Source organism: Brachypodium distachyon, chromosome 4, assembly GCF_000005505.3.
Source record: "Brachypodium distachyon strain Bd21 chromosome 4, Brachypodium_distachyon_v3.0, whole genome shotgun sequence".
Lineage (NCBI taxonomy): Eukaryota > Viridiplantae > Streptophyta > Magnoliopsida > Poales > Poaceae > Brachypodium > Brachypodium distachyon.
Genome location: NC_016134.3, coordinates 37,317,169 through 37,330,765, shown reverse-complemented (window position 1 = coordinate 37,330,765; position 13,597 = coordinate 37,317,169).

The window sequence follows — 13,597 nt, the reverse complement described above, 5'->3', positions numbered from 1 at the left end:
TATTAAAGGTTGGTAAAGGACAGAAAAGTGCAACCGGGCCATTTCTCGGTGACTGCGTGGTGCTCCACTTGACAGGAGAGCTCTTTGGTCAAAGAAAGTGCGAATCGGAATGCTTTTCATCTAGTCCGTATTGAAAAAGAAAAAAATCGCTTATCATTTCGTTTTCACATTTTCTTCGAACCGTTTCTTTCATGCGAGAGATCCAGATCCAGATGCTTGCTGCAAGCTCGCATGCACCTACTCGATCAATCGCTCCGTTAATCCGTTTGACTTAAAATTGTTTATATCTCGCTGTTTAGCTTACTTTAGGTTCCTCTTATTTTCGCACCAATAATGATCGCACCTCGTAGGACCGGAGCGGCCGTTATTACGTTGTCCGTTATGCCATATCACCAGGCTCTCATCTCTCAATCCCCTCGCTCTCGGGTCCTCCGCGGCCTAATGAGGGTCATGATTGTGCATGGAGGAGGACGTGACTCGTCACGCGAGTGGCTCAGGTGCTGACTGTTTTCACGCCGATCTGCTCCTGTTGCTCCGTCTGAATATGCAAACGGGGGGACGGTCTTAAGGCTGGTGACAGTGGTGTCAGGTATTGTGTCATTGATTGTCTCGTAGATTCATATTGTCTTGATTTGTGTGATGTTATGGTAATATATCTCGTTACCATCTTTTTTTTTCATTTATTGTCATGCCATGTCATCAAAATGCCTACATAGCATCTATGTTACTGCCCAAGTTACTTTTCACTTGCCTGACAGGAAACGGGGCCTTCTCGCGTGACACGAGGTTCCGTGCCGTACTAACAGGCCGGCAAACGCGGATCAGATCAAGATGCTGGCCACAGCCCACACGCGGATGAGATCTCGAGTCCAATAATTATTAGCCCCGACCAGGCCATGCTACCTCGAGAAAAAGAGAGATGATGCCGGCTCGTCGGGCCGTCGGGTCACACATGTGGCGCTCCGGAGGAAGCGTGCTCGGCGGGGCCAACAAGCGTCCAGACAAGGCGGGGGCTCGGCAGTCCTATTCTTGCCTGACGGTTCCGCATATTTTCCTGTGCCTGCATATATGCTCCCTTGACCATATAACTAGTATATATAACTAAGCTCCGTATGATTTGACTAGTCCGATACTACTTTTACACTACTGATACGAAAAACAGTGGTCAATACTCAGAAGTACTACCTGGATCGCCGGTCGCCGTCAACCAGCGCAGCAGCTGACCCGCGTCCGTCACGTTAGCACGGGCGCTGATCGGGTCTACGGCTTTGCTCTCCAACTGACCCGACCCGCGGAACAACGAATGGACCAAAGCAGCAAAGCAAAACCGGGGCAATCACAGGGAAATAATTGCGGGGCCCCTTCGCGAGATCGAGCGGAGCGGTAGCGACCGTACTAATGATTGCTCCTGGCGTGCTGTCGGCCCGACGCCAACTGGCGGGCCCGGCTTGGCATGGCCGCATGATCCGGGGCTGGTGGGACCCGGTTATTCGACTCTAAGGTACTCTTTCATTCATAGTAAACGTGGAGGAAAAGCGCAGGGATTGGAAATTTTCTTTTGGTGACACTATTCCCTCATTTGATTTAAAGGAATTGGGTAAAAAAAAAGTGGACGAAAATTTCTTTCGATCTCCACTCATACCTCTTTTTTAAATTCCTAATCACACAAAACTAGACAAGAGTGCATTCTAATTACTATTACCTCCGTCCAATAATAAGGGACGTATTAGTTTTCCTTTGACCAATGCTTTGACCATAAATTACTTTATCAATATGTAATTATATGACATATATTCATATCCATTATATTCCTACTCAAAAATATTTGCTTATGATTATGATTTTGATCACATTAGTCATATTTTCGTGAACTAATTTGTGATCAAAGGCTTAGTCAACCGAAACCTAATATGCCTTCTATTATTGGATGGAGGGAGTAACTCCGTCCAACAATAAGGGGCGTATTAGCTTTTCTTTGACCAATGCTTTGACCATAAATTACTCTATTAACATATAATTATATGGCATAGATTCATATCCGTTATATTCCTACTCAAAGATATTTGCTTATGGTTACGATTTTGATCACATTAGTCACATACTAATGAAGTAATTTGTGGTCAAAGGATTGGTCAACCGAATTCTAATATGCCCCGTATTGTTGAAGGGAGTATACTAATCCATGTGGTTTGACTTTAATTTGATCGTGTTTTGTAGAATTCCTGTGTTTTTCCTATTCCTGTTAATCAAACACCCATGCTTACAAAATTTATGTGTTTTTGAATCCTCTGTTTTACACATGCATTCCTATCCGATTCCTGTACTTTTCCTGTTTCTGCATTTTCAAAATCCTATGAATCAAAGGGGCCCTAAAGCGGGGCACGGCCTGGGCTCAGTCCTTGGGCGAGTTTTACATGGGGCCTGGGCTATGCACGCCGGGGTCAAAGGTTGGATTTTTTTTTTCTCAACTCTCAAGTCGTTTTGATTGATCTCAGAACAAAAAAAGACACTCTTGTTTTGCAGAAGTGTTTCAAAATTCATGCAAAAAATAGAAGTGTTTCAAAATAAAAAGTCGTTTTGCAGAAGCACTGAGAAATGTGATGCGCAAAGAACCGATGGACATGCACAGCCTGTTTAGCCGTACTCCGTACTACTCGTAGAGTTGTAGTAGACTAGTAGTACTCCCCGTGATCTATGGCACTGCCACTCCCAGCTCCATAAATTCCTAGCAGATTTTGAAGATCTTCGCTTTGGGCTCGCTCGGCGACCTTGACCTTGCCATAAAACTTCTTACCACCAAACGCTTCTGCCAGATGTAGAGGCCAGTAGTGGACAGTAATAGCAGCGCATATTGCACACTCCGTATCCGCCATTAGCATCTCTAGCAGATCCCGCATATCGGCGAAATCCACAAAATAACCGTCACTTTCCGATTTTCGGCGGAAAAAACGACACGAACACGTACGTTATATTCGGGAAACCCCAAAAATTCTCTTCGGTAGTACCGACTACGACCCCTCGGTCCGCCATATTCAATGATTCCCGCGCCTCTCGTCTCGGTACCAATAGCCTACCAAAAATGGTTGGGTCCTAGGACATTTCCGCTCGCGCCTTCTTTCTCCCTACGCCGCAGCCACCTCCCACCCTCAGATTTCGCCGCCGCCTGGACACGGGCTAGCTATTCGGTTGTGTCCCGTCGCCCATTGGCAGCAATCTTCGGATCTCACAGCGTTCGTGTCTCGTCTACCCCAACAGCCGATTCCGTTAGTTGTAAATTGGGGATCTCACGAATTTGTTCATGCGAATTGTGGATCTTTGAATTTTCAGACGTGCCCTTTCGAATTGAGCTTCGCCGCGAAACAATTTCTAGAGGATTCGTCGTCGTTGTCGTCCAACGACTCCTCGGACGACAAAGTCACCTACAACGACCTCGAGAACATATTGATGATTCTCACCATGAAAGAGGTGGAGGACAAGGAGAAGACGAGGAAGCGGTGAGGATCCAAGGTGGGTCGGCTCTGCATACCCTGCAATCGAGCCCTCGGGCATAAGATGTTGATGTAAGACTATTTCACCGAGGTATGGACGTACCCAACACATCTTTCCCGTAGGCGGTACCGAATGCGTAGGCATTTGTTTGTCAAAATTGCAAGCAAACTGTCGGAACTGTGCCGAGCTTCTTGGGTTCGGTGCTTACCAAAAGATTTTTGCCGCCATGAAGATTATGTGATTCTGGCGGATTACACGAACCAGTATCTTCGCATACTAGTGCGGGATCTCAGCATGTACCGCCCCATAATCACGGGCAAGTAGTACAAGGACACCTCGAAGTTCACGACGTACGAGGGTGCGTTTTTTCGGCTTCTAATACCGGCTTCTCCTAGAAGCTGCTCTTACATAGCTTTCTGGAGAAACCGCATCACAAATTTAGTTAGACTTTCAATTTAGTTTAGGCCAAACTAACTTGGTAGCCTATTCAAATTTAAGTGACGGCTTCTTCAGAAAGCTGGGGAGAGCAACTTCTCAAAGAAGCCGGTCCAGAAAGCCGAAAAGAACTGGCCTTAAATGCTTTCCCAGTTTGCAGTTCGCACTCACAGCTCCTCCAGGCCGGGGCGCCGGGCTTCTCCTATTGCCCTACTCACTCCGTCCAACAATACGAGACATATTAGGATTCGGTTAATCAAGACTTTGATTACAAATTACTTCATGAATATGTGACTAATGTGATCAAAACCATAATCATAATCAAATATCCTTAAATAGAAATATAATGAATATGAATATATGTTATATAGTTATATATTAATAGAGTAATTTGTGACCAGAACATTGGTAAAAAGAAAGCTAATGCAACCTATTGTTGGACGGAAACAGTACATACTGACTGACTGACGGGGGCACTGTCAACCGGACCTGTGTGGCTGTGTCTCGGCCCAGCCTGCTCTCCGTCACATCAATCATCAATCTTCTGCTATAACATCAATCGGTGTTAAAAGAGCTGAGTCCATTTTTCTGGCTTTTTTACATTTCTTCTGCTCTGTGTACACGAGAGAGTGAATGCATTTTCACGTGAGAATGGGCGCAATCCTGAAATTACGCAATGGGAGTACTCTGTATATTGTGTGCCATTGATTGCAACAGCTAAATTACTTACCATCCATCAGTAGTCACCTTAATTCTGTGGTCAGAATTTGCCGGCCGGCTCCGGTAATGGTTCGTACGTGGCAAGGAAACAGGAATATGTATGTTGTAGGTGAGCTAAATTAGCATCACGTGGTTGGACGATATTTTTTGTAACAGTTCAAAAACAGTTACCATACACAGCTAAGAATTTACTGCTTGCAATTTTTCACACTAAAACATGACTAGCCGCGACAAAATTTCCATATTAACTATCGCGCTTTTCTCGATCGAGTCATCGAGTGGCAGTGTGAAGGGCGCCGCCACAAGTCGACGGTCCATTCCTCTTGGCTGCTGGCTCTGCCGTGTGGTGGTATCACAACAGTGACTTGGTACTATCACTGTCATGGCTCTTGCATGCATCGCAGGACGGACTGTTGCTCTTTGTTCCTGGAAACGAGACATAGACGTATCTCCCGTAGCGTATATCAGCTGCGTATGCTGCTTCTGGAAGACCGGAATACCCCCGACCCCGAGTTTCTCTTCTGATTTTCTTTTCCTTTCGCATAACTGGAGGCGATCCCTACTTAGTGCGCTGTTCCGATTCTTGGGCCAACTCCAGCGCTCAACTGCATTCCAGCATCTTCCAACAACAAAAAATGCATAGCAGCAGCAGCACTAAATTGGCCTCTGGGGTCGCGTCGAGTCCGACCCGACGGATAGATGGAACGGGCAGCGAATCGCGACCAAAGATCTTCTTCCCAGTAAAAGGCAACTGCGACGGGACCGGCCGCGCGGCGGCGAGACGAGAGAGAAGAGATCGTCAAGCTCTGGCTAGCTCCTCCCACCAGCTGTCATGTGCATCGCTGCTCGCCACATCAAAGCCAGCGGCGGGCGCCAATCACACGCCATGCCGCAAAACAGTGTCGTCAGTGCCACGCAACGTAGCCGCACCTCAGTAGCTACTGTCAATTCGCGCTGAGCGCGCCGGTCGCGGCCGTCCGACTCGTGGTAGTACCAGCCATATGTGCGCGGTCGGCATGAGGGCTTTGATTGCTGTACGTGTGACTTCAAATAATTGACGTTTTGCCCCCACCGGCGTGACAAGCCTGACGAGGCCGTGCGATGCGCAGCGTGGGTCCGCGCATGGCCGGCCGATCCGGCGTACAGTACGTTCTTGCATTGCTCACCGTACGTACCCGATACGGCGGACCAAAGCAAGTTGTATAGCGTGGCTTCACATCACGCAATGCACGCCTGCGTTGTACCAGTACGTATTGTCTACAGACCGACGTCTACGGAGCTGTAGATCAATCCGGTAAAATCCGTGAACGTGTATATGTACACTTCCAGCTCTACTGCTGACTGAATCACTGAACTGAAGATTTCCCATCGGACGCCCATCCAGCCGTCTGCGTGTCCTTTCGGCTGGATGGGCGGGGTTCCCGGGCAAACGAGGGCGGGCCAGGAAGTAACGTGGGGAGGGACAGGGGCAAAATAGACGGAAGCAGCAGCAGTACCAGCAGCAGCGCCTGCCCTGCCGTGCTTGCTCGCTCGCTCGCTCGCTCGCCCAGGCGCGCGGGTCAGTGCGCGGCAGAAGGAAGCAGCTAGGCTGCCTGTGCGTCGCGTTGCCGCGATTTAATGAGATCGACGGGGGCGGACGCCCACGGCGCGCGTGCCATCACGCACCCAATAATAAATGTCGTTCGGTGGACGGACGGAACAGCCGCGCAGGCAAACGGGGCACGCGGCACGTGATGCCGTCCTGTAGTGGCCCCGCCGCTGTGCGCATGAACTGAAACATGGTCATGGAGGAATTTAGGGTGAGCTAGCTGATGGGGCTTTGCTTCGCCTGACACTTGGAAAGTTGTGTGATATGCAGCGTGTGCCGCTTCTCTGCATGGCACATGCATCCGCGGCTTCGCAGCCGGCGGTACTGTACGCCTGTTTGGGACGCCACGGTGAAGGAGCCCCGTGCACGTATCGTGTACTCCTGCTCCGTAACAGCACGGCCTTTTAATTCCGAAAGTGTGTTGTTGCGCGTGAGTTGCTGTTCTTGTGTCGTGTGCGTAATGGGGCAGTAGTGTGTTGTGGTGTGTTGGGTTCTGGGTCTAGTTGAGTTAGGCCGGATGAGTTTTCTTGTATGATTTTCGGTCTATTTTTTCTTATAAATCGGGTTTTTCTATTCTTCTTAAATGAATTGCGGGAGCTCCCCACCCTTTGACAAGGTTCATAATTTTTTTTTCTGAAAGTGGAGTAGAAAAAAGTGGTAGTTTGGCGTTCTGACTCCCAGGATTAGTTGATCCAAATAATAGAAATTTATGTTAATAGGTTATAGAACAATTTGAAAAAAAAATCCCATGCAACGAACATAAATCTCTTACACACATGTAAAAATCTTAATGAGTAATTATTTCACCCGTGTGCTGCCGGAAAATTAAATTCTATAATACCAAACAATACACCTCTGTAAATCGATATATTTGCCTTTTTTTCATGCAAATTTACAGGTAAGTAGTGAACATCGAGCATTAAGTAGTGACCATCGAGCATTGTGTTTTTTTTCCCTAAATTTTACTCCTCCATCCATAATAAATGTCTATGACTTAAGAAAAAAGGAGGGAGTAGAAAACTAAGATCCTAAAAGTTGGGTGATTTTTTCCCCCTAAAAATTTAGGTCCTCGCAAAAATAAAATAGAAACCAATAGATTTAGAAACCAAAAATTATTCCGAACAAATTTCCTCGAATTAATACACATTTTGAGTTATGTTTGACGAACCTGTTCAGAAGTTTTGATGCAAAATATGTTAGTACCCACCAAAATCATAAAAAAATCATTGAAATTTCATCAAAATTTCGAACTTGCTCATGGCACTGAATGTTGCTCTAGAGAGACTTCATTAGCGACGTGTTTGTCACACCCTAAAAATCGACCCTGCCTAGAATATTTGTGTAGGGGCTCCCAAAGATGTAGACATGTTCACAAACTCCATTGTCAAACATCGTGTCTTGTTGCCATCATTGGTCGTTTCTCGAAGGATCGTCGTGCCTGAGATTTTCTAACCCACGTGAAACATTTTTTTTTCTCACCACCATATTGTTTATTGAGATACTCATAACGGAAACACAATCGGCACAAATAGTAGCAACATATGTCTTTTAATTTGGAGATACCCCACATATAAGCATATATGTCTACTTCACGTTCCTACACATTTTCCCTCTGAATTAAAACGCGCTACACGTACGGTCTAATTCTCACGTAGGCACATACCCATCCCAGATGTAAAACCACAGTGGAACATGATGTGACGAGTATGTTTTCCTTTTTCATTTTTGCTGGTAAATGACACGGGCACGCGAGAGAGAGAAGGGAGGATTAGTGCTGCCCATCCCTTTTGACCTTTTTATGGCCATGCACGCATGATTCCTACTTTGCACACTTGTAGAAAACCCGAGGGGTTACTTTTGTTGCGAAAGGAACCCCTGGGTAGTACTACGCGTACAATTACAAACAGGCATGATTGCATCCTTATGCGCCTGCAGCACTACACTCCTCCATCCATCCATCCATCCATCTATCGCGCATCACCCGGCCAGCCAACGGCAGGCCACCATCATTATCGCCATCGTACGTAGGAAAGGAGGAACAGGCGGGCAGGCTCCATCGGCCACAAGCTTATATGCATGCTGCTGCTGCTGGCTCGGGCAAGCAAGCAAGCAGTGCTAGCTCGGGCGGCCGTATGCAGCAGCCATCATGCCCCATGATTGCGGCTAGCGAACGACCCCATCGGCTTGTCCCCGATGTACACATCAACACGATTGCTTAATATCACGCAGGTAGCTCGGCTAGGCACACACAACACATGATGACGATGATGATGCATGGAGGTGGATGAGGAATTGATGGCCGTAATCATGCCTGCATGCAGAAAGAATTCCTTCCCCATCGATCGATCTGCTATCCGTCGCAGCCCCTGGCCGGAGCACACCACACATGCAAGAATTTGATGGAATTCTTTTGCTACTTTCTCTGTCCGCAAAAGAACGTTCGGTGTTTTCCAGGGAATTAAGGATTTTGCAGAAAAGCTCCTCCTCCCCTCCATTACTCCATGCTTTGATTCACGCAACAATTAATACTGCACACTCCACATCAATTGCAAGTAAATACTTCCCGCCACCGCCACAGCAGTACTACTAGGACTCCCGCCAGATTACAATTAGCAATGCAATTAGCTTACTTCCCGCCAGATTACAATTAGTACAAAAATTTGAATAGCCGCCAAAAATCAATTTGGGCAGTCCAAAAGACTTGCCCGGCTATACATCAATACATTTGGGTCCAGCTAAATAATCACACAAACACACACAATCTCTCTCTCTCTCTCCCTCCCTCTCTCCTCTCTCTCTCCATGGCAATTGATCTGAACATGGCACATGGTGAGGGAGAAGATGAACCTGAGCCACCCTTACACAAAGAAGAGCTCCAGGCCGGTCATCACTTTGATTTGAACATGAACCCAAACATAGAAGATGAACATGAGACCTACATTGAAAATGGAGACGAGGATCTGCAAGATTCAGATGAATCAGGTTAGTGAAACAACTACTCACAATTGAATGTTTCATTACAATGTTACTAAACTAATCAGGCTAGTACAGAAGCTAGATTTAGAGGGGAAAAGATAATGATCTGTACTGTATGGTTGTATGGCAGCAAAAAAATTAAGTGGATCCAGATCATTATTTACTGTTGCAACAACATATTGTTGTGTTCAAGTTTTTAAACTTTATTGTCAAAACAACATACTGTCAAATTAGATTACAATTGGAACAATGAAACACATACTAGCATATAAATAGTGTTGGGAAGGATATAAAAACTGGAACAATGACACACATAGTAGCATATAAATAGTCCAGCAATATAGTTTAGTTTACCTTACTTTTCTAATTTAGTATACTTTTCAAATATTCACATAACCTCACCTTGTAGACAACGAGATTGAAGACCAAGATGGTGCTTTCCAGACCATGGAAGAGGAACTACAAGCAATGAATAATGCTCTAGAAGATCTTAAAGTTGACGAGGACGACTATGGTGTGTATGCAGGTGATGTAGAGATTGAATTTGAGGAAGAAGAGCTTGTTGATTCAGGATCAAAAGAAGACGTGGAAGTGCAGCACGAGCAAGCCCATAATGAGCAAGTACATGATGAAGACAAATACAAGAATTTAACAGAGTTGTAAAGGTCCAGCATTTATGCAGAATTACTAGTAAGAAGTAATAATTGGAAATTAAAGAAGAACACAACCAAAGAAGTTGCAAACATTTTCAATGTTTCAGTGTACAAGGTCAGACGTCTTTGGAGGAGAGTGAAGGAGTGTCGCCAACAAGGCATACTCGTTGATATAAGATCAAGGAAGCCAAAAAATTGTGGTCGCAAGAGGATTCTAGTTGACCTTAGTGCTATTCCTAACATTCCTCGGGATCAGCGGAGAACTATACGTAGTCTTGCAGTAGCTTTGGGTGTGAAGAAAACCACACTTCATAAGATTTTTACGGAAGGCTTGCTGGATAGGAATTCAAGTTCGCTCAAGCCATATTTGAGGGAAGCAAACAAGAAGACCAGGCTTCGGTTTTGCATCTCTATGTTTGACCAACAGAGTTTGCAAAATAGGCCGACATTCAAGGACATGCGTAACATAATCCATTTAGATGAGAAGTGGTTTAACGCCACCCAAAAGACCATGAAATTCTACAAGCTACCAACGGAAGAGGACCCACATAGGACTGTGCAAAATAAAAACTCCGTTGGCAAAGTAATGTTTTTGGTTTTAATAGCAAGTTTTTGATGGGAAGATAGGCATTTGGCCCTTTATCAAAAAGGTGAATTTCAACTTTTACTCTTTGTAATTATTGTGCACATCAGCATTTAGTCTAGCCTGATCATAAAATTTATTTGTTTGTTTGTTTTTGGTTCACTCAACCATTTGTTTGTTTATTTTAGGAGCCAGCGCCAAGGAGTAGTGGTAATCGTCCAAGAAGGACTCTTATCACCAAAACTATCAAAGTTAAAAGGGAAACGTCGAGGCAGTTTTTGATCCAGAAAGTACTACCTGCTATTTAGGCGGTTTGGCCCCAAGAGCTCGCCAGTGAGACCATATGGATCCAACAAGATAATGCACCCTCACATGTCCCAAGTGATGACCCAGGTTTTGCTAATGCTGTTGCCCAAACAGGGCTTGATATCCGCCTCATGCAACAACCTGCAAACTCACCGGATATGAATATCTTAGATCGTGGCCTATTTTCTTCGCTACAGTCCATGTCATCTAGACTCGTCTCTAACAATTTAGATGAGCTAATCAACAATCTGAAGCAAGAATATGATGCTTATGATGCCGATAAGATCAATAGGGTTTTCCTTACACTACAAAGTTGTTTGCTTGAGGTCATGAAGATTGCTGGAGGCAACCGCTACAAGATCCCCCACATGTACAAGGATGGCCTAGAGCGTACAAGAAATCTTCCTAATGTTCTAGGTTGTGACCATGAACTCTATGAGAGCGTTCTACAAACCTTAGTCGACTAGTTGTAATGGTGGACGTGGTAACATTTTGTAATGCTGGACTTATGGTTAAGTCAGATGCATGGTTGGTTGTTTTCCTATGTTTAACTTTGATGGTTTTGGTGGACTTTGGTTAAATCAGATGCAGGAATTTTGGACTTTTGTATTACAGTACAAGTGAACAGCTTATTTCTGGTAGCACAAATTGGGATCAGTCTTGAGATCAGAGAGCAAGAATCTGTAGCTTATAGCTTCCTTGGTAAAAGAGATAGCAAGTTCGTGTAGAAAATCTTCAGTTTTCGGTGTAGTGCAGCTAGAACCCAAAAAACACCAAAAATAACAAGTTCTACATCTAGATGCTTTGTTCCCAGATCTGGTAAACATGTCATACATTTAGATGCTTTGTTCCCAGATTTTGTAGACTTTTTAGTTAACCTTTGCAAAGGACAAAAACAACCCAAATTTCCAGAAGACCAGAACCAGATCATGCATCTGAAGTTCTACATCTAGTGATTCAAAGTTTAATTGCATCATCTTTATTTAACAAGTCAGATTGGAGTAACACAAAAGTGTAGAGCCATTTAAACTAATACATTTGATTAGTACTGCTTTTTCTGATCACACACAAAAGATTGGAGTAACCATCAGATTTCCATACCAGATCATTTTTTTTGACCGAGGATCCCTACCAAATCATCATACATTTTTAGTCATCTCTCTATATAATGTATTACATGTCATAGTTCAGATTTGTCCACCTTTGTTCTGAATTTTGCTAGTTGTGTCTGGTTATAAGAACAACATTTTCCTCAATCTTATTTAGTACAACATGCATCAACATCTCTCAAGAAAAAGAAAAAAGCATTCCCCACCAAATTGTGCACCAACATGTATCTGTGCACCCAAAATAGCTTTATAAACGAAAGGTAAATCACCACTTTATTCCATAAAAGAACGAGCAAGACTGATTCATAGAGAATACACGCAACATCCAGCAAATCATCCAACAGATCATGCGTTCATATGATGAGCTTACTCGCCACTTGCAGGATTTCTCGGTGACATGCCCAGCGCCAGCGGACATGCCGTCCTGCACAACAACTTGACCGGCGCCATCGCCGGCTACAGCACCGTCGCCGCCATCGCCGGCTACTGCAGCGCCACCGCCATCCTCGTCTTCGTCTAGGTCTACGAGCTTGGCCCCGCGTTGCCTCCGCTGAAAGATCCTCCGCGGCAGGAACATAGGCGGACGAGCTGGCCTGGAGGCACGAGCACGGACGGGGCCTCCAGATCCGCGGCCGCGTGCTGCGCCGCTGGCCGCCGCGGGGCCCGCGATGGCCCTGGCTAACGGATCGGCGCCTCCGCCTGCTCCTCCGCTTGCTCCTCCCCCCGCCATTGATGACTCCGTGGGATGCACGAGGGGCTTCCCGGCAGCTTATAAGGACCGGCTGCCATTACTCCGGGACGACGGCGACGGGCTTCGATTGGAGGCTGCTGCGACGGGAATCTGCGATTTGGATCGGGAAGGGAGGAAGTTGGTGGAGAAGATGGGGATTTGGGGTTGGGGCGGGTCGTCGGGGGAAACTGAATCCGAGGCAACCGGGTGGGGGGGTGAATGAAAAATTCCATCGTCAGACATACGGTCTTTCGCGGACAAACGCGAGCCAGACGTACGGTCTTTTGCGGAGTAGATAGTATCGTTTTCCCCACGTACTACTACTCCATGCAATTATGGGGACTAATTAATTACCATCATGAACTTCCATGCAGGCCAACGGGAGAAGAGATCATAGAAACACACAATATTCTACGGAGTACTGCTGTACGTACGTACTGGAGATTCAATCATTTCGCCTGTTTGGGCAACTCTTGCAAATTGATAGTGCTATTATTCATGGCAGTTATGCGCCATGATTTGTGACCATACCATAAAAGCAAAGAAATACCCCTCGTTAAATAGGAGTTACTACTACTAATTGTAGCAGCGCGACGCGACGCGACGCAATGCTTGTCTCATCTTCCCTGAAAAAAAGGAAAAGAAAAACTTTCTGTCTCATCGTGCAACAACACTAGGTCGACTCCAAATTTTTGTTTTGCAGTGCATCCTACGAGCAAAGATACACAAATGTACAGTTCAGTCCAACGCACACGACCCTGAGACATAAATTCCATCATAAAGAATCTGGCAACCGTGTGGGGAGAGCGGAGAGGCATGCAGGAGCTGAGGAGCAGCAGGAGTAGTAGCCAGCAGCTGCTGCTGCGTCTCCAGCTTTCTGATAAAGATCGCGGGTGCTGTTTATAAAAGGGGAAAGATACGTAGAGCCCCCGATAATGATTAAGATCATTATTACCGCCTGCCATCCAGTTCCTCTCCTCCCAAGCCGTTTTGCCACAAAGCACCCCC